Source organism: Vombatus ursinus, unplaced genomic scaffold (genome assembly GCF_900497805.2).
Source record: "Vombatus ursinus unplaced genomic scaffold, bare-nosed wombat genome assembly UNPS02015255.1, whole genome shotgun sequence".
In the NCBI taxonomy this organism is placed as follows: domain Eukaryota; kingdom Metazoa; phylum Chordata; class Mammalia; order Diprotodontia; family Vombatidae; genus Vombatus; species Vombatus ursinus.
The window spans coordinates 21,494,562-21,519,199 of record NW_020955033.1 but is presented as its reverse complement, the minus strand read 5'-3'; the positions used below and the strand labels follow the sequence as shown (position 1 = coordinate 21,519,199).

The 24,638-nt window shown below is 36.4% G+C and overlaps 1 protein-coding gene across 7 annotated transcripts in view; it reads right to left on the bottom strand.

Annotated features, from left to right (window-relative positions):
• The window catches only part of LOC114031689 (zinc finger protein 521), a 343,123-nt gene that overhangs the window by 172,847 nt on the left and 145,638 nt on the right, over positions 1 to 24,638 (bottom strand). The gene's annotated exons all lie outside the window — the stretch shown is intronic.

The window sequence follows — 24,638 nt, the reverse complement described above, 5'->3', positions numbered from 1 at the left end:
AAACAGTGACAGATAATGTTCCACAGTGGAAATAGTCAAATCCCAGCTTTGCCTATGTGAAACCAGGCATACCCCTTTCCCTCTGTTGGCCTCAATTCCTTCATCTATAAAATGAGGGGGTTGAAATAGATTATTTCTAAGGTTCCTTCCTGCTCTAAATTTATGATCCTATGTTAAAGAGCACAGAGGCAAAAACAGAGATTTAGGAGATTAGGGGAAGAATCTTGTACTTCTTCCTGAGGGTTTGAAAGGTGATCACAATGACTCTTTTCAGTCCCTTCCCCTAAAGTTCAGTTTATCAATAAACCTTGAATCACATATTTAAAAGAAAACAGAATTTTCTTATAAAAAGTTACTTGCTAGGTACTCATGGAACAGTACGTGAATTTTTAAAAACTTCTCCAGAGCTATCTCCAAGGTATATGGGTGGTCATACTTTCTATCCAAATGTACTTATGTTTTGTAGGCCAAGTTTTCCTACCATGAACCATGTGAACCTGCTGACTTTTTGAATCCATGTTATGCTCTACTATGAATGCAAAAAACAGTCTAAATATTACTACATGGCTATTGTGAATTGATGTTACTTCTTTCAAGTATCATATCAGTTCCAAGCTAAGCTAGCATTCGAAATTTTATCACACCAGTTCCTGTATTGGTTGTTGGGGAATTGTGCTAATCATTGATCTTCCAACAAGTCTACTACAAAGTTTTTATCTTCAATAACCCTGCACCCCAATGCCTAAATGTAAGACAGAAGTGACTCTATGCTCTCAAAGGCTATGCCAGTAAAACACAAGTCTTGGAAAGTTTTGTTATATTGGAAAGGTTGAGATTATGGTCCTAGCAAATGATTGTGTTTTCTTTCAGAGGATCAACTTAGCTGAGCATGAAGAGGTGCATCACTAGTAAGTAGGTGGCTTTGTGATGAATTCTTTGGCTATGGAAACTCATGGAACAAATAAACGTGAAAATGGTTCTCAGTCCAGCCTGTGTGGCCCTTTTCTAATTCATCAGTTATGATGGCAGAGTGGTGGAAAAGGGGACAGAGGATACTAACAATCACAATTTTTAGACCATCTATAAACTTTAACTTAGCAGTCGGTACTCCAAAAGTGAGATACTTGTCAAATCATCAGCAAATGGATCTACTGTTGAAGGAGCTAAATCATAACAATCTTGAAAGTTTCTCTGTAAAGGAAATTAGAGAGAAGAAATTTGAGGCCACATGGAAGTATGGTTCATAAGTACTTTTTATAGAGGAAAAGAAAGGAATGAAAATGGTTCTATCACACACTCCAAAACAACAAGAAATATATTTTTCCACGACTATTTCATTGGACATTTGGTCATCTTGAATCCCAATGCTGAGTATTTGCAAAAAATATCACTGTGAAAATAATTGTAGCTTATGCATCACATCAGTTACAGAGGATGAAAAAGAGAAGAAATGGGGTGAATGATTCAAATGTTGTTGTCACTTCAGCTGTATCTGATTCTCTGTGACCCCAATTGGGGTTTTCTTGGCAAAGATACTGGAGTGGTTTGTCATTTCCTTCTCTAGCTCATTTTACAGGTGAGGAACTGAGGCAAATAGGGTTAAGTGACTTGCCCAGGGTCACACAGCTAATAAGTGTCTGAGGCCAGATTTGAACTCAAGAAGAGTCTTCCTGCCTCCAGGTCTGGCACTCTGTGCACAAACTGCCATAACAAAGCTCAAAGCTTTTATCTCAGAATAAAGATAGTGATGAATAATATGTCACTAAAACAGCTCTCATTTTTAAAAGCAAGTGATAATGAAAGTTAAGTAACTTAACACCACCACCGATTATAACAATTTCATACTGAACTTTAAACAATGTAAATCAATTGCTATAGCAAGGAGACTGAAAGAGCCTAAAAAGTGCCTTACGAGTTAATCCCTGACAACTGCCATGTAAAAAGATATTTAGAATATAAACTCATTTGTAAATCTTGTGAATAAGCATAATGGATGATTATAGTAGTGTCACTTCACAAAGCAAAGAGAAGCAATGAAAAAATAAATCAGTTTTTAAAATGCTTAGAACATTGAATATAATGTCAGACTTTTGTGGTGTATGGATCAGTTTTGCTGATTTTTCCTTGTAACAACTCAAAAGAGTTGACTATCCAAACAACAAAGATCAAACGAATGAAGAATGTCTATAGCCCAGATAATGACATGAAGCACTCACCAGTATGTGTATCTGGGATAGGCAAGACAAATGGACAATGAATTGGGCTAACAATTAAATAGGAGAAGAGTTGCGTAGATTGCCTTAATGTAATTACAGAGCTCCTTTAATGACCCCCAACTTGTCTTAGAAATAAAGGGCCATTTTTAAAATACCAATACTCCACCAGTATTGTTCTATGGTGGAGAGGAATGGAATACAAGAGTCTCATAAGAACTAAAAATGACAATCAGGAAGAGAACAAGGGAGAGGTGCATGATGAGTGTGAACAGGCTACAATATATAACCAATGAAGAACTTCACACAGGAACAGGAGTACAATATGTCATCAGGAAAATTCATGATAGAAAAAGAAGATGGGCTAGTCATGTGGCAAGAGAAAGGGATGGCAGGAGACCTCAGATCCATCTGAATATAATAACCTTTGTAGCAGAATAATTATAGGTTCTATGCTCATGGCTTCTCCTGTCATTTGTCAGTAGGCACTTGGTGAATATTGACTGACTGATTCCTTGCTTTGTCTTTGAGTAGTAGAGTTTTACTTTTGGTGGCCAAATGGTCAATATGTGTGGTCACCATATTAAATTCTAATTTTCTAGATCTTCCATTAAACCTTTGAAGCTCTTTCTGCTTCCTTCTTAAACCAAAGTAATACATGTGAAATTCCCCAGACAGTCCTTGGATCTATCTTAAATAGGGGAATTTTAACATTATTCTTTGTCTAACTCATCAATACTTCTTCTATATCCAAATGTACCGCAGACTTTTCTTCGTTCTATCTTAAGAGTCTTTCCAAAACCTACAAAGATTTCATATTTACCAACTAAATCCTATGTTCTGGTGAGTATCCAAAATTTGTCACCAACTTCATTTATTCCATATTTCATCCCAAGGGGTTTTATCTCATCTTGATGAACAACACTTTAAAAAACCCACTGCTTCTCAAACTATAACTTTGTTGCTTGTGTTTTGTAAAATTCCTTACTGAGGCATATGCATAACTTACTATAATTTTCTTTTTGTCTTATTTTTACTTGCTTTAATTTTATTTCATTAAGTCCTATCGATGATGGACTTTAACCTAAGATGCCTTCAAGGAGGTTTAGTTCCTTGCCTGTGATTACTTTTTCCACCTACATGTGCATCCATTCTCCTGAGTTTACTCCTTTATATTTATTGCTTGACATTGTGCATAACCTTAGAGCACATACAATAATAATATAACTTTGTAGGTTTAGACACCTCACTGCTCCTTATCCTTCCTAGGTTCTACCCTTTGCTTTCCACCATTTCAATCTCATTTTCACTTTCATTTTCAATTTCACATTTTTCATTTTTCACTCATTTTGCTAACTCTGTGGAATTATGATAACTTATTTAGATGCTCGCTACCTTAATCATCTCTAATCATTTTTTAAGCATAGATGAAATCATTCTTGATTTTAATAACAAGTGTTTATTAAGTAACCACTGAGTATTTGATACCATACTAGGTGATACTATCACAGTATTTTGATATACACCATGCCATAGAGTTATGAACATAATCTCTGCCTCAAGTCACTCCCCTCTCTATGCATCTTTTACTCAGCTGCCAAACTGATATTCCTAAAGCAGAGGTCTGACCAGGTCACTCTTCTGGTAAACGTCAATGGAAATAACGATACTGAAAAATCAACTACAAGCCCCTATGCGTGTCATTTGAACCCTTTTATAACCTGGCTACAATCTGCATTTTTATTAGCTTTATATGGTCTAGCCAACTGGCCTTTGTACCTTTCACACAAAATATTTCAGCTCTCATCTTCGTGCCTTTGCACAGGAGACTCATGCCACTCCTAATGCTGTATGCCTAGAATGAACTCTTTCTCCTACCTGTTTTGTAAAATCCTTAACTTCCCTCAAAACTCAGCTCAAGCTCAGCTCTTTACATGAGGCTAGGTGGCTCAGTGGATACAGTGTGAGGCTTTGGAGTTAGGAAGACCTGAGTTCAGATTTGACTTCAAGCACTTTCGAGCGGTTGTGACCCTAGGTGAGTCACTTAACCCTGTTTGCCTCAGTTTCCTTAGCTGTAAAATGAGTTGGCAAACAACTCTATCTTTACCAAGAAAATCCCAAATGGGGTCATGTAGAGTCAGACATGACTGAAACTACAGAACAACAACTTTCCAGTGTCTATCTTCCATTGCCAAATAGTTTGCCTCGTACAGCAGTGCGTCAAAATAGAAGCAAGCCACTAAAAAAAACATAAAGAAAAGGATCCTTGTGCTGTAATGATTTAGAAAGCCACATATTATCATTATCTGTGTTTTATTGTATTTTTATGTATTTCGTTAAATATTTCCCAATTATATTTTAATCTGATTCTCCTGTACTCAGGAATGTTGACAGCAATACGCTGCCCATGTTTGACATATGTTTGCTCTTGCTTCTAATGAATTAAATGTGATATGTTTTATTTATGTTTATATGTGTACATGTTATTTTACCCAAAAGAACATAAGCTCCTTCAGTGTAGGGAATAGACTAGTGCTCGGCATATAGGAGGCACTTCATAAATACTTATCAATTATTAGAAACAAGCAAAAAATTCAAGGTCCCACTGAAAACACACTTTTTTTCAAATAATACTTTATTCAAAAAAGATATTTAAAGAATTTAAACAATATCCTGAAATGAGAAAATTTAGAGAACTATGTAACAAATTTAACAGCAATTATTTTGCATATCAGAGCAGGTGGCACAGTGCACAGAGTGCCAGGCCTAGAGTCAGGAAGAATCATCTTCCTGAGTTCAAATGTGGCCTCAGACACTTACTAGTTGTGTGACCCTGGGCAAGTTGCTTAACCCTGTTTGCCTCAGTTTCATCATCTGTGAAATGATCTGGAGAAGGAAATGGCAAACCACTCCAGTATCTCTGCCAAGAAAACCCGAAATGGGGCCATAAAGAGTTGGATATGACTAAAAATGACTGAACAACAACAACATATTTTACATATCATTATTATACTGAAGATAATTATTTCTACAGTATCTATTCGGTTATAAACATATAGGTTACATAAGTTCTGGCCATAGCATCACAGAACTAGATGTGGAAAGGACCTTAGAGATCCCTTAGCCCAATTTCTTGTCTCATACATGAGGAAATTGAGCCCCAGAGATATTAAGTGTCACACTGACAGTATGGAGCAGAGATGGGATCCAGATTCAGTCCTTTTGATTTCTGGTTTGACATTTCTTCCACTATATCATCTCACACTTAATTCAATAGAAGCAAGAGCAAACATTTTTTGAATGCCTACTAAGTACAAAGCACTATTTTTTTTTTTTTGTTCAGAATACAAATATCAAACCTAAGTCCTCCCGGAGTTTACATATTAACAGGATAGAGAAGATAGGAGACAAATATCTATGATCCAAATCAAAATATGGTAAATATATTATACAACAAAACGGCAGTGGAGGTTTGAGGAGGTGTTGCTCAGTTTTACGTCTTCAGAAAAATTTCACCTCTATTTTTTTCTCTTCCATTAAATACAATCATTAAGCCTCACTCATTCTCTTCCATTAAATACAATCATTAAGCCTCACCTCATTCAATAGGTATTTACTGAGCAACTATTATAAACCAGATTTTAAGCTATACAAAGATTTATAAGACACAGAGTTTCCTGCCCTGAAGGAGCGTAGTATACACAAGTAGCTTCAATAGAAGGCAATGTGTGATAAGTGACAAGTAAGTGACACATATTAAGTGTGCAGACTCCCAAGACAAGAAGGATACTGATCAGGGAAGAGGAAGTAGTATGGCATTTGAGCTGCATCAGTTATTAGTACGTGGAGGTGGGGGAGGGACAGTGAGTTGGGCAGCATTCCAAACTGAGGGCAGGGCATGAGCCAAGGCAAAATGGTGGGAAAGCACCATTATGTGTCAGGAGAATTGCAAGTCGTCCAAATTAGCTAGAACATTTGATGCTTCTAAGAGAGCACACAGCCTCTAATAGTGTTCTGCACAGAGAAAACACTCAATAAATATTTATTGAATTGATTTGAAGTGAGCAAAGATAGATCAGTCTGGAAAGGGACGCTGGAGTCAGACAAAGGAGAACCTTAAATGCTAAGCTGTAGAATTGGGATTTTGGGCTATGAGCAGTCATTGTAAGTTCTTAGGAAGCGAGGAGGGGAGAAGAAGGATGTAAGTGGCACTTGAGTTAGATGGATTAGAGGAAGATGTAAGAAAGAAGGTAAGAAAACCAGCTGAGCGTTCACTGAAATAAACCCAGAACAAGGTGATAAGGACAAGAACTAGGGCAGTGGCAGTGCGGGGATGGAAAGAGAGGGACAAGACATGGAGACAGGTTGGCAAAGAAAGGGCAGTCAAAGATCACTTTGAGTTCAGAGCCTGTGTAAATAGAGAAAATGTATTGTTATTAGCAAACTTTGGGCATTCATAAAAAAGGAGTTGCTTTGGGGAGGAACATGATAAACTCAATGAGTTTGAGGTATTAGCAAGACACCCACATGGGAATGTCCAGCAGGCACTGGAAATATGGAACAGAAACATTTAACAGAGGTTAGTACTAGAAATAAAGATTTAGAAATCATCCACATAGATGAGAGTTTAAGCCCTAGGAGATAGCTAATGATAATAACAATAACGACTGATATTTATATAGCACTTTAAAATGAGTGAAACACTTTACATGTATTATTTTACTTGAGGGAATGAAAAATATTAGGCGGACAATAGAGAGAGGGAATAGGGGAGGATAAGGAAAAAGAAGAAAGTAAAAGGCTCATCATAGCACATTAGGAAATGCCCATATTTAGGGGGCAAGAGGAAGAAGAAAAGCCTTACAGAGAAGTGGAACCAAGAACATTTTACATAGGATTTCAAAAAGCCTTTGTCTAGGTTCTCACACTGAGGTTACTAAATCACCAAGCTTCATGGGTTTCCTACAGAAAACGCCATCTCAGTTACGCACTCCATAGGACCGTGCAGCTTCCTTTTCACCTGGACATCTCCCTCATTCCCTCATTCCCCTTACCATACTTTCCTTTTCTCTCTCCCAAACTTCTCAACTTTAGTTCTGAGAATTATAATCAAATCAAATCAATATTACCACTGTCTCTGGGTGTGTCGTCTGAATGTCAAGTGATTGCCTTATTGTTCTACTCACCACCTTTGTGGCTTCCCAGAGCACAACTCCCTTCCTAGGCTACTAGTTTTCTAAGTGTTATCTCCCCATTAGGTCCAGCTGGGTGGCCCAGTGGATAGAGAGCTGGGCCTGGAGTCAGGAAGACTCTTTTGAAGAAGTTCAAATCTGGCCCTCAGACACTTACTAGCTATGTAACCCTGGGCAAGTCACTTAACCTCTGTTTGCCTTAATACACTGGAGAAGTAAATGGCAAACCACTTCAGTATCTTTGCCAAGAAAACCCCATGGACAGTATGGTCCAAAGGGTCACAAAGAATAGGACACAACTGACCAACATCTTCCCATTAGAAAGCAAGCTCCTCAAAGGCAGTGGCCCCATCATTTTCACAATTGTATTTAAGAATTTAACACAGATCTGGGCACTTAGTACATGCTTAATAAAGATTTTTCATTCATTAATTCAAGTGGAAAATAGGGAAAATTAGAAATACACATCTTAAAAGGTTAATCCTACTCTTAGCTTTAATAAAACTTCTTTCCCCAGTCTTTTTAGACAAATTTCCAGTAGACTCCTCTACAATTTCAGTGATAGTTAACTAACACAGCTTTTCCCTAGGCAGAAATCTATCATGGCGCCAGAGTACAATAGTTTGAAATCCTCTTGATGTTAATCAATCCATCAATAAACATTTATTAAGCACTAACTTATGTGCCAGGCACCGTGCTAATCTAGGAATAAAAAAAAAAAAGAGGTAAAGAACAATCCCTGCCCTCAAGGAATTTACAATCTAATGGAGGAGACAACATGCAAATAAACATATGCAAAGCAAACTATATACAGGATAAATAGGAAATAACAGAGGGAAGCTAGGAATCGAGAGGCTGGGGAAGGCTTCCTGTAGAAGGTAGGATTTTTAGTTGGAACTTGAAGGAAGACAGGGTAGTCACTAGTCAAAATGGAGGAGGAAGAGAATTCCAGGTGTGGGGGCAGCAAGAAAAGAGGCAGGAGGTGGGAGATAGAGGAGTGTCTTGTTCATGGAACAACCAGGAAGCCAGTATTACTGGATCATAGAGAACATGTCTATGAGTAGGGTGTAAGAAGACTGGAAAGGTAGGAGTGGGGCTAGGTTATGAAAGGATCTAAATGCCAAACAGAACATTTGGTGTGCCACTAAAAGGCTAAAATTGGTACATAATCCAAAATTTTGCATTACCTACAACACAAATTCCTAGATGAGAAACTTCTCGAGGAAAATCTGGCAATAGAGTAAACTGTGGTATATGGAAAGAAAACTGAATTTGGAGTAAAAAAGATCAGGGTCCAGCTTCTTAACAGCCAGTGCAATCATAGGCAAATAATTTAATCTTGTTTTCTTCATTTACAAAGTGAAGGAATAAGACTAGATTGTTCCTTCCAGCTTTGAACCTTATAATTTTATGAGTATGGGATGGAGCTGCAATAAATATGACGTTTTAGAACTGGGAGCAGAAAATCTGGGTTGGGGGTGTTTGAAAAATTCCATTCTAGGGGCTTTAGTGAAAAGTAGGTGAAATTGGTGATTGAGGCTGAGTAGTGAATTTCAGGCCACATGTCTTCAAATCCCGCATTTGTGCATTTATACAAGGAATTTTTCTAACCGCTTGTTCTACTATGTTAGAGATGACAAATAAATATAACATAAGAACAATAAATCTGGAAGCAGATTGAATTTGGCAAAGCAACTCAGTCTATTTCAGAAACATCTTGGGTCTTACAAATTTATTTGGTCATGCAACTTTTCTGCTTAATTTTAAAGGCTTTTATATTTAGTGGAAGTTTAATCCATCTATTTTTGCTTTATGCATATTTAACTCATCAAAATTTGGTATTACTAGAGTAATTTGACAACTCTAAAGCCTTAAGAGTATTTTCTCTGCTTTATTCCAGGGAAATACAATGTCATGGAAAGTTCACCCCTAAACAGAAAGAATACCAGAACTTCAGTAGCTTCTGAACTTGGCAATGCATGCTTTTGTCTCCAAAATGAATTCCATGAAACAAGAACACCTGATACATACATACTTTAAAAGCACTGATGATTAATGAGAAGGTGACATCTTTTCAAGGTTATGCTTGATTTTGAAATTAGCAGAAAATCTTTCTAGTAATTCAAATTCATTTTATAATGCCTGTCAATAAACCATCTTGAAACTTTTGTGGTACAAATGCATATGCAACCATTTATTTAACAATTACTGCCTATCTATACATTTTGGTACCTTTGAAGATTTTCTATCAGACATAATGAAAAATGATCATATCCCCTTGAGGACTGAAGGTGAAAGAAATGTCATCATAAGGTACATAAAGGGCTATTATTGGACGGCAAATGAATAGCTGATTCATATTTAAAGAATTTGAGGAAGAAGGGACCCACACACAACCTTTCTCAGTAATTTTTTTTATTTCTTGCATTTCTTACATTTACTTCAAAATAGGATGCATCATCTACATGGTAACATCTTATATCACCACTGAAGTAGTTCAGTAGTATGATCCCAGTTATTTTAGAGATGAATAAAAATACATGAAGAAAAGATTATTAGTACATGAATGATTGTCTGAATCTAACCACTGGACCTCACAGTCTCCTCCAGTGTACAGGCAGTATCCAAGTATCACAAGGAAGTTATAGTTTATACAAAATCCCTAGTTTCTCAGATCTGTAAGGCACCTTTTCAACATCTACTTCCATTGCATATTTCTGTAAATCTTCTAGAATTTGATGAAATGGAAAAAATGGAAGTTCCTTCAATATCCTCTTTTCCCCCCACAATGCTTCTATTTTTCTGTCAGAACGTTGGGCTAGACGATCTTTTAGGTGCCAACCAGTTCTAATCGTCAGTGACAGCATAAATCCACAAAGCAAATCTCTGTTAAGAAATATTTTTTCCCATTACAATGCTTCTGATTATCTTCATTGAGGACATTTAATATTTTTTAATTATAATTAAGCTATAAGCCTCTCTAAATTTCAAAAGTTTAAATGATGAGAGTGATGACAATGATACTGCTGATAACTCCCTGAGTTTAAATAACATCTTAGAATAACAGAATTTTAGTTCCTTCACAGAGGCAAGGTCATTTAGTCCACTCCTCCATGTGGAAAGTATAGGGGACGTGAATATTCTCTACGATATCTTGACAGGTGTCATCCAGCCTTTGCTTGAAGGCTTCTAATGATGGAAGACTCACTATTATGCTTCCTGAGGCAGTGGATTCCATTTTGTGACAACTTTAATGAATATAAAATCCTTTCTAATATTTAGGGGGAGGAAAAAACTTATTCCTTATAATTTTCTATCAAGGGACTCAACTTTTACCCTCTGGAATCAAGCACAAATCTAATTCTCTCTTTTACCCTTAACATATTTTAAGACAGTGATCATGTCCATATTAAGCTTTCTCCTCTCTTTGCTAAACATTTCTAGCTACCTTGATTGATTCTTAGAGGATATGGAAGAGTTTCCCTAAATCAGGGGTTCTTAAGCATTTTGTTGTCATGGAACCCTCTGGTATCTCATGAAGCCTACAGATCTCTTCTCAGAATGTTGGTAAATGCATAAAATAAATTAGGTGAGATTATAAAGGATCATACTGAACTCAATAATATTAAAATAAAATTATTTCAATCTTTTTTTAAAAACAAGTTCATGGACCCCAGGTTAAGAACCACTGATCTACACCTACTTCAACTTATTGATATCTCTCAGAATGGGTTATAACATTCTGAATGCATAGTGCCTTGTTTACATCTCTTTTATTTCTTTAATTGGGCAGCTCGGTAGCACAGTGGATAGAGCACTGGGACTAGAGTCAAGAAGACCTGAGTTCAAATCTGGCCTCAGATACTTACTAACTGTATGACCCTAGGCAAGTCACTTAACCCTGTTTGCCTCAGTTTCCTCATCTATAAAATGAGGTGGAGAAGGAAATGGCAAACCACTACAAGGTCTTTGCCAAGAACACCCCAAATTGGGTCACAGATTGTCAGGCACACCTGAACAACAACAATATGTCCTCAATGTGCATTTTTTCTTTATTTATTTTTAATTTATGGAATAAAACAAGCATTTCCATAACATAGTATAATAAAATAATGATTGCATATGAAACTGAAAATCTTTTAGGTACAACTTGCTATTCATTTTAAATATATAATAAAGTTATCATGTAAATTTCATTTTTTTCCCTTTTTTTCTCCTTTTTCTTCCCTCCTCCCTGACGACACTTATCTGTGATTGTATTTCACGCCTATTCTAGATAGGACAATAATCACAGTAAAGGACTGTATGCACATTCAGCTTATATCACATCCAGTCTAGTGGTCTACACAGCATAAGTAGTAGAATGTAAGCTCCCTGAAGATGACTGTAATTTTATACTTCAGCCTTTAGCACCCAGTACAGCACCTGGCTGTGTGTAATAAATGCCTTAAGCAATTGATCAAATCATTGATCAAAATATTTGTTTAATTAAATTGAAATGGTTAGAGAAGACGACACTCCCTCATACTGAGCACTACATTTCTCTTAATCTGGTCTGTTATAATTAGAGTTTTTTTTTTTGGCTATCATGTCACTGTTAACTCATATTCAAATTGAAATCTCTGAAGATCCCCAGGCCTTTTCACATACCCATTCTGTACTTATGCAGATGTCTTTCTTAACCTTAGTTACTGGATTTAACATTCATTCCCTCTTTATGTTTCTATTTTTAAATTCCATTCATCATTCCAGTCTCTTGGAGATATGTTTAATTTCTAATTTTGTCATCCTACATATTAGCCGCCATTTCTAACTTCACATCATCTATGAGTTTATTAAACGTGTATTTAGCTTCATCTAAGTCAGTGAAGAAAATGTTGAACCAAACAGGCCAAGGATAAGCCCTGCAGCATCCTGCAACATATCACTCATCATTTCCCTTGAGGTTAATACCAACCTCACCACACCATCAATAATCAACTCCATGTTGGTCCCAGTGTTCAGAGTGCTCTAAATCTGACTAACTTTACTCTCAGTCTGGCCATATCACTACATCTTGTCCTCAAGGTTATCATGAGGGTTTCTGTCAGATTCTTTAGTAAATTCATGTATAACATGTATATGGCATTTTCCTGACCTTGTCTAATAACCCTGTCAAAAAAAAGGAAATAATGTTAAATCATACCTTGTTTTTAATGAACACATTCTGGTTTTCAGCAATAACTGCTTCCTTTTCTCAATGTGAATAAAACAATCATTGAATAATCCACTGATAATTGGAAAAGATGTTTTAAATTAAATAAATAATCCATTGTCTTATTTTACAGATCACTACCATTAAGTTCCTCGTCTTCTAGTTTGTGGAATCCTTCCCCTTGTAAAATATTGAAACATTTGCCCATCGCTATTTGGTGGGCACCTTCCATGTTCTTCGCAATTATTCAAAGATTCATACTGTTCAGCAATCATAACTACAAATTATTCTAACATCCTAGTCCCTCTGGGACAAATGACAAACTCATTTAAAGCAACTATGTGCTTTCTGTTACCACTTGAAAGAAGGAAAAACCTCAAAGAAAATCAAGATATGTGCTACTCAACAAATCTTGAGCCCAGATAGCATTACAAGCTCAGCTCACTTCCACAACCTACACATGTAAGTACAGTAAGATCTCTCCAGAGACCCCAGCACTCCCAGAAGACACAAAGACAGAATTTGTCCTTTGCAGTTCAAGTCTTACAGAAATAACCCAATAATCAATTCAGATAAGTCAAGAAGGACTATGGGAACTCTGTACCATCATAGCTGCTGAAACTACTCTGAGTCTTTGTTCCAGTCCCAATCTGATGCCTCTGAGACATTCTCCAATTCTGCTCACATATGCTCCTGCTCTCCTAAAGCAGTAGCAATTCACTACCCATAATGAAATCATGTCACTGCCTCTGATACCTATTCCTGCCTCGAGGTCATAATCAATGGCAGTTGGCCACATATTGTTGGCCAATATTTTCTTAGAATTACCATATTTATGTTCTATGCCATATACTGTCCTATCCTGTCATGGGTGGACTACACTTCTTCCACATAGTTATTTACTAAGTTCTTGATATTTTCTTACTAAAGTATTGCTTATCTTGGGTTTAAATTTGTTTTTAATTCTTTCAATTCTATCCTTTTACATTTTGGAGATTATTCTCCCAGAGAGAGAATGCATGTTATAGAGAAATGTCAGTGATCTGTGATTTTCTCCAATCCAATCCAAGATAAGCTAACAAGCAAAAATCAAGCTCCTACTACATTGTGCATGCTACCTTAGGTGTTAAGGCAAAATGAAAACAGTCTCTGCCCTGTCTAATAGCTTATAGTCAATTGGATTTGAGGATTGTATCCATCAATACTGATCATAATCCACTTATAAATTACAGATTTAGAGAGTCGAGAGAAATTCAAAAAAGGTTAAGGGACTTTCCTATTACTATGGAATAATTTTAGATTTGAGACTAGAAACCAAGTTTTCTGACTAAAAACCCAACATTCTATGCTCACTGCCTTCCCGATAAGGAAAATAGGAGCCAAATAACAGTTCTTTCCTTCTCTCCTCCTTTAACATTGTCTGATCACCTCGAACTGGAGATTTTTCCCCTCCTTCTGTCTTTTCTTGCTCCTCAAATGACTTTAGAAAACATTTTTGTTCAGAGGATCAATCGTTAAGAATGCTAGTAGAAAGGTGTTTGACTAATATGCAAAATGAATACATTTTTGGACCTGGTCATTGTGAAAATTTGTTTTGCTTGATTACACTTATTTGTTTAAAAAAAAAGGGTTTTGGGGATGTTTTGTGTTCTTTTTCCAGTGCAGTGGGGAGGTAGAAGGGAGAAAAAAATAAAGGCTTGATAATCAAACATTTTTTAAAATATTTAGCATTTTTTTCAAGCCTGAGTCATTTTTTTTTTGGATTTTATATGGCCTGACACTATTCTAATAAAAAATATTCTCAGACAAAATACTGCTTTGCATTCATCTTCAGTTGCATGAGAGTGCTTCCATCTTTTAAAAGACTTTTTTTTCTTTTAAAATCTGATTTGATGACAGTGCCTCCTGTGTAACCAAATCATTCTCTTGAAACACTTCTCCCTGTTTTTCATCATCTGTATCATTTTCAATTGCATTTGTCAGAATTTTGTTCTTAAGTTTCTCCAAGCCTTTGTGAGTTAACTTTTTTAGTGCTGTAGTTTATGGAAACACAGCTATCTTTTCACTTAACTTTTTGACACTTATTGAAAGGATAGGGTCACATCAGAGTCATTTTCTCCCAGCATTCCTATCACTGCCATTCTTTGCTGGCCAGAATCTGATCTAAAATAGTATATTCTTTTATTGCTTCTTCTACCGTCTGAATGAGCAATTTAGCGGTAAACAAAAAAGTTAATCATTGCTCTACTTTTACTAACAAGATACTTCCAGTACCTGTCCCAGTTGTTGAAACCTCCCACTGTAAATATTTTCTGGACTTGTGCCAGTTGTGGATTTGTTTCAGAACTTATCATCCATTTCTACCATTTGTCAAGGTGGTCTGTTGTATACTCCTACAACAATATCATGTCTGTTTTCCTCCTATGTGCTTTCTCTACCACATGTTTTCTATTACAGTTTCCTACTCTGATTTCTACACAGTATAAACTCTTCATCTGTTGCTCCCCTATTGCCCTTTCTTTCAAATTTGTTTTGTAACAAACTGAAACTTTCCATTTTGCTCTATTATACTCCTAATTCCAACCCCTCCCCCACTAAATTTTAGCAACATATGGAAGCTCACATTTATCTGCTAGTGTTAAGATATCAAATTTCCTGTTTATTTTTCCCACTTTCCACATTGCCATCAGATGTGTGAGACTAGCCTCTATTGCTTCTGTTGATCTTCCTCGTCATTTCCTCTTGTAAGATACTATCATCTCCACTGATTTCTTCCTCAGTTAAAAGTACTTCACACATATAAAGTAATCTAGATAAATAGAGCAGCTAGGTGGTGCAATGGATAGAGTGCTGGGCCTGGGGTCAGGAAGACTCATCTTTCTGGGTTCAAATCTGGCCTCAGACACTTACCAACTGTGTGACCTTGAGCAAGTCACTTAACCCTATTTGCCTCAGTTTCTTCATTTGTAAAGTGAGCCGGAGAAGGAAATGGCAAATCACTCCAGTATCTCTGCCAAGAAAACCCCAAAATAGGGTCATGAAGAGTTGGACAGGACTAAAAACAACTGAAGAAAAGATAAGGAACCACACTCAAAGATAAAGCTACAAATCAAGAGAAAAATTTAAAAAAACCAAACTGATTATCTATTATACAACCCTGAAGAAAAATCAATCTACTAAAGAATGGATGGTGTGAATTTCTCTCCCAGTAGCACATGTCGAGTAGATATAGAAGGAAATGATTTGACTTATGAACAACTCTGAAATATAATCTCAAAGGAGGAAGAATGCTCAGTGTATGGTCCATAGATACTGAAAGACCAGACATTCCACTATGGTTACCATTTCTTTTGAAAAATAATATAGAGAAATTCCTTGCTATTGGGTCCAGAGGAGTGATTTTTCTTGGAATCAGACTCAGGCAGGCAACACTGGAGTGGGACAGAGGGATATTCCCTTGTGTTCAGAAGGAAAGTTGGTAACATCTTCCATGCAAAGGAGAAAAGCAAGCTCACTGAATGTTTCTACTTCATGACACAGTGAACTTTTCTATCTCTGGGATCAATAGTCTCATTTTCTAATACATTGTTTAACATTATGTTACAAATCAAATAAGGATTTCAGAGAATAAGCTATAAGTACATCAAATACAAGCTCGAGTTAGCATTTTGAGAAAGCTGGAACTAGATAACAAGATAGAAAAGAAAACAGGCAAAGATTTTCCTATTGCTTAAATTCTCCTTTCTTGTATGATTTTCAAACTACAGTTGAGGATCATAACCATATCATCTCCAGTAAGGAACCTTATGGTCATCATAAACATGCCCTGATTCTTTACTTCCTCTATTGATCTGCCCTCGCTTTCTTTATCTCATCATTCACATCCATCCTTACCCCCTGGAAATCAAATACCTCATCTCCAGGTACTTGTCATCTCTTTCCTAGTCTGACTAATACAACTCATTTTCCCAAGTTCCCTGTTTTCAGCATTATTTCCTTCTCCTCCTACTATAACCGAGGTGCTGCTGCTTAAAAAAAAAAAAAAATCTTTCTCATCAGCCCCTGGCTCCACATTTTCTCTCTTGCACAGCATTTGCATGGCTTCATATATTCCTTCACAATAAAATAAGTTCCTCTCTTTCCGTTATCCAGTCCTTTATCATGTCACACTGCTTAGTAATCCTTTCTCTCCCAATAATCCTATAGTGTCAGACACTTCACCTGATCTGTCTATACCTGCCTTCTTGACATGTCTTCCCAAAGGCTGAGAATTTAGTTTAACTAAAGATGTGGTGCTATTGAAGAGAGGTTCATATTTTGATTCTTACACAAGTCATTTGCTGTCCACAAAGAAAACTGTATTTCTATATAAACAGAGCATATCCAAATCCAAGCTGGCTACCTTGCTTTAGAAGTCTGGTTATTAGTCGCAAAAGGGATCTGAATAAAAGTATATGTGTGGAACCATACTTTAGAAACATAGTTCAAACCATATATGCTCCAACAATGGTACCATCTTTCCACATGAGGCTGAAGCCCACTGACTTGCTTGGGGGTGGAGGGATGCAAGAGGAATGGATGATGCTGGCCCAACTTAATGTGCAATCCAACTGCCTGCTTGACAGGAGTTTGACCCTGCACTGAGGAAAAGGGTTAGTGGTCTAAATGAGGAACCAACTTTTTGATGTGCTTTATTTCCTCCTGTCTTTCTACCATGCTTCCATCTCGTTTGAATTTAAGGAAAAATTTGTTAACAATTTGACTCAATTTAACAATGTGAGGATTATCCAAAATTGAAGGCCATTAGGCTGTGCCTGAGATTCTAGGAGAGGTGAAGTGAAGATTAGGATAAGAAGGAAATTCCTCACAAGAAATCTTTTTGGGCGTCTGCCATCAGCTATTTATCCTATTGCTTCCTTGATCTACTTCTGCCATTCTTGCATGTCATACACTATTCCCCATATCTGCACTATTATTATTCATCATTATCATCATAAACATCAAATGTTTATTAAGATCTCATCAGATATATTGCTTTATTTAGCATACAACTACTGGGCTCATAGTTTTGGTTAGACGTAAGTACCTGTTCTCAAGAAACCATATAGTTCTCAGCAGCATACAATCTACTGGTGAGAAAGGTATAAAACATAATTACGTTAGGAAGAAATGAGTGAACATATTCATTAATTTATGTATATATAAATGATAACTTTTCTATAGAAGATTTAAAAAATATGTTTAGCATATTTTATATCCAATATTGATTTACCTAAATCCTATGATAAGACCTAGTCTGCTATGAGTGGGGGCAACTAGGTGGCCCAGTGGATAGAGTGCTAGGCGTGGAGTCATGAAGACTCATCTTTCTGAGTTCGAATCTAGCCTTAGACACTTACTAGCTGTGTGACCCTTGGCAAGTCACTTAATCCTATTTGCCTCAGTTCCTCATCTATAAAATGAGCTGGAGAAGGAAATGGCAAACCACTCCAGTATCTTTAACAAGAAAACCCCAAATGGGGGCACGAAGAATCAGACACAACTGAACAACAACGTCTGCTATGAACTAGTCTACCTCTTTTGATAGTGGCCCCATAAAATCTCCAGTCCTAAAGTCCTCAGATATACTTGATAAGATGTAATCAAAATGGGAAATGGTAGACTGTATCTTAGAATTCAGAATGGATTGAAGGGAACAAAAATTGGAGAAGGTAATCAGTCCCAAGAGGAGATTACTTAATGGCGTATGAACCTAAGACAGTTGTGGTGAAAAGGATTAACTAGATACTTTACGTGGGAATAAGTGGCAGGATCTAGGCAGTGAAGTACATTTAGCAGTATGCAAGAAAAGGGATAAGTCTAATCTTATATCACAATCTTGAACTCTATTTTAAGTTCTTTTAAGTATAATTACATAATGACTTTTTACATTTAAATGTAGGATTTAAAATTGCCCCCACCAAAGTTCTTTTAAAAAAATTTTAGTCTATTCTTCCCAACTTCTAAAATCTTTTTGAAACTTGCTCCTGACATCCAGTATACAAGTAATTCCTCACAGATTTATGTCAATTGCAGATCTGTTAAGCACACTTTCAATTTTCAATTGATTTTTAAAAATATTCAACAGGGCTAATGACAGGGCCCTATCGCATTCTGCAAAAGAGATTTCTCTACGCTGATATGGTCATATTTACCAAAAATTTGGAAACACAGGTGATTGCTTACTTAATTTTCTCATCTTGTACATGACTCCATCTTGTATACATGGGTATCTTGGTAAAATGTGTTAAATGCCTTGAGAAAATAAATCTAGTGACCCTACGAATAAAGTAAACTAGGCAAGTTTGTCACATTAGAATGACAGCATCATAGACTTGGTAAATGAACCAATGTTAATAATTGTTATTGGGGTTTTTTCCCCATAAGGACTTAAAACTATACGTTTAACTATATGTCTAAAAATACATTCTATATTTTTTAAAGTTCACTGGTTTTGACATAATTATTTCTCAAAGATTTTCAATAGTATTTTGTGATCATATTTATGTAATTTTTGTCAGTATCCTGGGATTTAATTCATCATGCTTTAGAGATTTGTATTTAAATAAAGTTGCTAGGTTCTTTTTCACTCTCTTTACCTGCTTTGGATTTCAAATTTCCACTGCCCAATTCGCTCTACCATTTAAATTTTATAGATAATCATTTCTGATGGCTAAGATGAAAACAAAATAGAAATTAAGTAAGTCAGTTTTCTGTTTAACACTATGTCATCTGTCCTGCCTCTCTGGTACCTAACTGCACCTTTTCATTCTCCTTTGCTGGATCTTTCTCCAGGTCACACTTAAATATTTTATTTTTATGGCTTTAATTCTAAGAGGAAGGCCAGAGGCTTCACCACACTACCAAAGGGGTTCAGGACACCCCAAAATGTTAAGCAACTCTGCTCTATACTATCTCATTTGGCGATCTCATCAGCTCCCATGGCGTCAATCATCATCTCTATGCAAATGATTTTAAGATCCACTTAGTCAGTCCTAAAGTGCTTATTGCATCTCCAACTGCAATTGGTCATCTCAGACTCAGCATGTCCAAAACAGAATTAATTATCTTTCTCCCCAAACCTTCTCCTTTTCCAAACCCCCCTATTACTTTAGAGGGCAACATCATCCTCCCAGTCACCCAGGCTCTCAACCTTGCTGTCACCCTCAATTTTTCAGTCCCACTTAGCTTACATAACCAATCTATTGAAAAATCTTGTCACTAATTCTTTCACAAGTACCTCATATATATTCCCTTCTCTCTACTCACCCAGTCACAACTCTGGTGCATCATCTCATGTGTGGACTATTACAACAATATCCTTCTAGTTTATCTCCCTGCCTCAAGTTTCTCCCTATTCTAATTCATTCTTCACTCAGCTGCCAAAGTGATCTTCCTAAAGCATAAGTATGACTATGTCTCCACCATCTCAGCTCAATAAATTCTAGTGGCTCCCAGGATCAAATGAAGAATCCTTTGTTTGGCTTTGATGGGCCCCTTCCTACCTTTTCATTCTTCTCACTTCTAAGTACTCTATGATCAAACAGCATTGGTTGTGTGGTTCCTTGCACAAGTTACTCCATCTTGGACTCTAAGCCTTTTCAGCAGCTATACCACATGCCTAAAATGTACTTTTGCCTTACTAGATTCGCCGACTTCCTTCAAGACTCACCTCAAATCCCTTATGCAAGACCCTTTCTTGGTATTGTCCTTCCCCCAACCCCAACACTATTAGTATCTTACTTTCTTTCTACTGTAATACCTTATATGTATGTAGTAGTTTTGCATATTTTTTGACCCCCAATAGAACGTGAGTTCCTCGAGGGCAAGGACTGTGGTTTGGTTTTGAATTTATTTTTTTTTCTTTTCTTTGTATATCCAGAGCTTATCATAGTACCTGGAACATAGTAAGAACTTAATAAATACTCACTGGTTGATTGATGAGACAAAATTTAGCAAAGCAGATAAAAATTACTGACTACTCTACTTGGATCAGAATAAGTCTTCTAGCTGATATCCATGCCCCACTACTATTATATCTTTCCTTATGCCATTTACAATCTACTGTATGTTAGGAAAATCTCGCCCACAGCCTACACTGCACTAGGTGGTCCCTAGTATTCTTTAGCCATCAGTCTGAATAAATTATGAATAACTAAGGTCCTGTGGTCACTGTCACTGATGTGTCTTACCACAGGAGAATAAAAGTTCAGAACAGTCTTGGGAAGGAAGTATCTGATGTTATTTTTTAATCACAGTCCTTACCCTTGCTTGCATAGAAGTTATACCAGTCCCTAGACAACACTGATAGAAAGACACATAAAATACCTTATGGACAAAAATACCACCAGGTAGTACTCTCAAAGGGAAGATAATCATGAATGTACATTAAATACTACACACAAGACACACAGTCAGAAGCCCTAACTACTACATCCATGTTGCCCACATATGCATCCAATTGTTACCTTGCAAGAAAAAAGAAGCACAGAGTTAATTTTGTTCTGAAATCTACTGAACGTTGACATCAAGTATAGCATTTAAAAGGGAAATATATGTTTGTAAAGGGAGTTCAGCACTATCATGGAAGATAGTATAAATTTAAATGAAAACTATAGGTTAAATTATTAATTATAGGTTTTGCAAATGCTTTCATTCACAGACAACACTGTACTAATTTCACTGAGCCACATTTTTTTCAGTAAAATGTAAATATATGAGAAATAAAAATGTCTAACCACTCATACTGCATGTATTAAGTGGATGAAAAATACAATACACAAGCCATTATATACTGCTAGAAAGTCTGTCAATCACATTAGGCCACTAATATGTATATCTTGACTAGACACTGTAGATTGATAATGTGCTTGACCCAGAATTGAGTAAGAGGAAGAGAATGAGATGAATTGCATTTCAAGGATTACATAATGATTTAGATGATTTCAAACTCTTCCCCTTACCTAAAAGTTCATTTCTTCAATACCAGTATTCTTCTGGTGATGTGATGTCATGGAACTACCTGATCTTAGAAGCACCAGAATTACAAATAGCCCAAAGGGCAATAGGAAACGACTTGGTGATCACAGGCTCTAACATGTTAGTGATCGTGATATACCATCTAACCACACTTCTGCACACCAGAAATGGCATAAAACATTATTTAAGAGATATAGGCTGAGAAAAGTTGGCGGGATAGTCATGTAGCAAAAATTAGTATTGTGATTCATCCTTTTTTAGGAGTATAGCACTCTGGTTCTTAAGTCATGGTCCAGAAAAACAAATCCTGACTTTTGACACCATCTATCTACCAGATCTTTAATTACCATGTACTCTTTTCTTTTTCAAAGTCATGAGCCCTACTGACGGAAAAAAATAGTAAAATACCACCTATGTCTCCAATGCATCAGGTTCCTATATAGGTGTTCCAAGTCACATACAACAAATATCTAATTTCTTTTGGCTATGTTATTCACTAACATAAAGTATATCCCTTATCACCAAAGGCTTCTTAAAGTCTGATCTTCTTATGACATCTTTTCTTGATAGTTTCTAGGTGCCATGTAATCTAATGCACACATTACCCACCCTGAAAAGACACAGATGATCTACTCTGTAAATAGTAAAAATAATTATTTATGTAAATGCTCCTTCACAAAGATGTATCAGGCTACCACTCTGTCTTGTCTGTTTCTTGCCAGTTGTGTTTAACCTCTCATATTTCTGGATGACCTCCATAGCAATGTTGTCTATATTGCATTATGAACTCCCAGAAGGGAGGTGATATTTAAGTTATATAGGACCCAGCACAGAGTCAGATAGGAAAAGACTCAATACTTCATTGTGATTTCATATGATCATGACAGTGATGATGATAATGATGATGATACTGACGACGATAATGAGGGGAATGACATAAGAAATGAAGTCTAACAAAGGTAATGTGATAAAGTGAAAAGAGCACGGAAAAGACCAGGGTTTAAATCTTGGCCCAGACATTTACAACTTAGTGACCTTGGATAAGTTATTTAACAACTTCTCTAAACTTCCATTTCCTCCTATTTAAAATGAAGGGGTTGGCTCAGATGAACTCTAAGATCCATTCCAATTCTAAAGCTATGAGTCTATGACCATGGAGTAAAGTCTGAGAGACTGAATAAATAGAAAACTGTTGGAAATTCAAATCTGTCTGAAGTCTAGGAAATTAAAAGTATAATCTCTTGAAACATGTACATCTTAATTCAAGACTTTCCACTCAATTCAAACATTTATTAAGCATATGACGTATACAAGACACTGGGGACACAAGGGAAAAATGAAATGGCCCCTTCCCTTGAGAAGCTTACATTCTTTCAAATATAGATTAAGAGAAACCATTCAAGAAGCAACTGTTTTCCTTAGACATTCTCTGGGAAGGAGGAGTTTATTATGAGATCCTTTTCTTTAATTGGAAAATATTAAAATAAGTTATAAGTTCTTAACTAATATTAAAACATGGAACACTAAGTAAATTAAGGCTATAGAAAAGCTTACTAATTATTATCAAGATTAGGAACATCCTCAAGAGCTAGCTTGACTCAGTCCTATGAATAAGAATGGAAACTATCAGCTCTAACTCAACAATTCTAAATCCACTTGTCACTAATACTTAGTAGCTCATTAGAGATGCATTTGTAGTATCATCCCTCCTCTTTGAAATATTTGCATTTCAAATCTTAATAATAAATCCAATAGTTAAAAGAATATAACAGAAAATAAGCCAAAATGATGAAGGGGCATCTATGGCCTGACCAGTAGGAAAATGAAGAGAGAACAAGAAGGAATAAATTAGCAGAGGCTCTTTCCAGAATCTTTTTTGTTAAAAACAAACAAAAAAAAAAGACAAGCGGCTTGAGCTTTTTTTTTTGTATTTGCTTTAAAAATGTCTACGTACATTTAAATTAAATCCATGTGATATACAAATTAAACTCAAATCTCTCAGTTTTTCAGTGGCTGCTTAACCTAAGAATAATGTTTTTTCTTCAGAAAAAAACCTTTACTTTTAAAAATGTCATTCAACTAATATCAACTATTAACATTTTTATTTCAAGGGAAATCTCTGGTCCAGGGGTGTGGAACCTGCGGCCTTGAGGCCACATGTGGCCTTCTAGATCCTTAGGTGCGGCCTTCTGACTGATTCAGGCCTCAGGTTCCCCACCCCTGCCTGGTCTAAAAGAAAGTATGAAACAATCTCAAAGCTAATTTCTGAGCTGCCCTATACTGTTTGGTAAGGTACTGCTGTTGTTGTTGTCATCCTCAGACAGAAATTATCCCAGGACAAGTTGCTATACTACTTTTATTTTTTTGTTTTTAATATTAAGTGGACTATTGCACACGTGGCTGAGGGAATAGAGAGTTAGGCCTGGAGTCAGGAAGACCTGGGTTCAAATTCAGCCTCACACACTTACTAGCTGTGTAACCTTGGACAAGTCACTTAACCCTGTTTGCCTCAGTTTCCTCATCCATAAAATGAGCTAGAGAAGGAAACGGCAAACCACTCCAGTATCTTTGCCAAGAAAAACCCAAATGGGGTCATGGAGAGTCAGGACTGAAAAAGAACTGAAATTAATTGCTATTACCATTATTATTTTTATAGAGACAGAGTTGTATTGTGGATAAAGAGGCAGCTCCAAGCCCAGAAGTCCTGGGAGTCAAGTCCTGACTTTGATGTACACTGGAGAAGTCACTGCAGAAGTGCTCTAGGTCAGTGGTATCAAACTCAAATAGAAACAGAGGCCACTAAACCATACACAAGGATCCCAAAGGGCACAAATTGATTTAGAAAACCACATATTAACATTATCGATGTTTTATTATGCTTTTATTTATTTTGCTAAATATTTTTCAGTTGTATTTTGATCTAGTTCAGGTTGCACTCAGGAATGTTGCAAGCCCCATTCAGCTGGTGCCATGTGTTTAATACCTCTGCTCTAGGCAACTAAGACTCTAAATCACAAGAGA